We start from the raw sequence: 2,068 nt of genomic DNA, 5'->3' as shown, positions 1-2,068 counted from the left end.
TTCTGTCTCCCCAGACTCCGATTTTCTCCGGACTTTCTCCCGAGTGTTCTCTGGGCTTTCCAGTGCCTTTTCCCAGCTTTTGTTCGATCATTTTTCTTCTGCTTACGGCCTTTTCCAGGATCTCTTGCCGAATCTAGTGGGAGCTCTCCAAGACTAGCTCACGCTTGCATGGCCGCCAAGCCACGCCCCCCCAAATTAAAAATAAGGTTGTTAAAAATCTCAGTTTGACCAGATACAAAACAATTTTAAAAACCTTTAAAAAAGGTTTATTGAGAAAAAATAGGCTTCTAAAAACATGTTTGTCATTCCCAAAAGACCTTAAGTAGAAATAATAAAAAAATTCATGTTGCATACATAATGCAGACAGTTCTAGTTATCTGGTCAATTGTATAAAGCAAGCACTTAAGGTCTTCAGTTTCGAATTCTTTGTTCATTTCTTATTGCTGGAATTTCATTCTTTTTGATGACTAAACCGGTTGATGGTTGAGATGGTAAGCCGTTATTTACTCAGCACCGCCCGGCTCAGCCTCGGGAGCAGACGTGTTCTCAGCTGGAGGGTCGGCTGTTTTGGTCTCTTTGCCATCTTGTGGTTTAGGGTTTTCTGGCCGTCTGCGTCTGTAGTTGAAGTTACAACGATACCGACGTTGAGGTGGTTGCTGACTCTGGGTAGCATCCCCCTGGTTTTCCTTATCTTCTTCATTTATGTCCTCTCGAGATGGTCTTTGACGAGGAGGGCCCCTGCAGAATCGTGTCTATAACCCCTGAACATATTTTGTCTCACTGGTCTGCCTTGTTCTCCCGCACTCTGGTTATCGATATCCTCTAGTAATTCCCCCTGTAAAGGATGAGCATATTGTGGTCGACGCCCATATGGCCTTCGCATGTAGTAAGGTGGGTAACGCCGCCTACGAAAAGGGCGCTGTTGTTGAGGGTTGCCTTCTTCAGATGCACTCTCAGTTCCTTCACTTTTTTCTCCACTCTCGGTGTTCTCATAATTTTGTTGGTAATTGCGAGGAGGACCCCGGTGGCGGGGATAGCGTCTGTAATGATTACGATCTGCTGCATATTTGCTGCCTTGAACTGGAACTCCTCCAGGGCCTGTGACATTAGCTGCTTCTGCACCCTTTTCTCCTTCCACTACATCAAACTCCACAATCTCTCCATCCCCTACACTGCGCAGGTACTTCCTGGGGTTATTCTTCTTGATGGCAGTCTGATGTACAAACACGTCTTCCTTAGTGTCATTCCTGTTGATGAAACCGTACCCATTTCGTACATTAAAGCATTTAACTGTCCCCAGAACCTTTGTTGCGATGACCTTCTTGTCCCCCGTGGGGACCGCCGGGGCTAGGCCGGGCTTGCTGTCAGCGGCCTCGGGCTGATGCTGGGTGTCAGCCTCGCTAGTCATGCTGCGGTTCGCGGTGGTGACTTGATTCCTTCCCCGGGGTTGATGGTATCAGGCCGGCGGTGGCTGCTGCCTTCGGGCTCCCTGGCGTCCGCTCATCTCCTGGTCAGTATCATTGCTGGAACATTACGGCACTCAGCGAGGAACATCACAACCTGCAAGGAGACAAAAGACACAGGTTAGCAATATAAAAGGTGAAACAGCGCCGCGCATCGCGCATTACACACCGGACAGCATCGCGCACACCGCGACACAACCCATACATCAATTGGACAGCTGGTTCCCTGTTCCTAGGTTCCGAATTTTGCATGTCCCATTGTCTGTTCCAGGATCCTTCACCGACAACATCAGAAGAACGTTCGACAACTCAGCAAGATTCCCTTATGGTCTCCAACATCATCCAGGTTCCTAAAACCTATCAGGAATACGCCGATGTGTTCTCTTCTGCTATTGTCCAAGCCCTACCACCCCATAGGCCTGAGGACTGTGCTATTGAAACCGAACCTTCAGCCGTGATTCCCTTTGGAAGGATGTTTATCCTGTCTGAACTAGAGAAAAAGGCCCTTCGTGAATACCTAGATACTAACCTAAAAACGGCACCATACGCCCATCCAAGTCTCCGGCTAGAGCCTCATTATTTTTTGTTCCTAAAAAAGACACCAA

At 48.1% G+C, this 2,068-nt stretch overlaps 1 pseudogene; it reads right to left on the bottom strand.

The window, feature by feature from the left end:
- Positions 1–259: 259 nt before the first annotated feature.
- Positions 260–1,495, bottom strand: LOC138453496 (Y-box-binding protein 1 pseudogene; annotated as a pseudogene).
- Positions 1,496–2,068: the final 573 nt, after the last annotated feature.

Source organism: Ambystoma mexicanum, chromosome 4p (genome assembly GCF_040938575.1).
Source record: "Ambystoma mexicanum isolate Mex_15411 chromosome 4p, UKY_AmexF1_1, whole genome shotgun sequence".
NCBI classification, from domain to species: Eukaryota; Metazoa; Chordata; class Amphibia; order Caudata; family Ambystomatidae; genus Ambystoma; species Ambystoma mexicanum.
The sequence above is the reverse complement of the archived record's forward strand: the minus strand, read 5'-3'. Positions and strand labels throughout refer to the sequence as shown.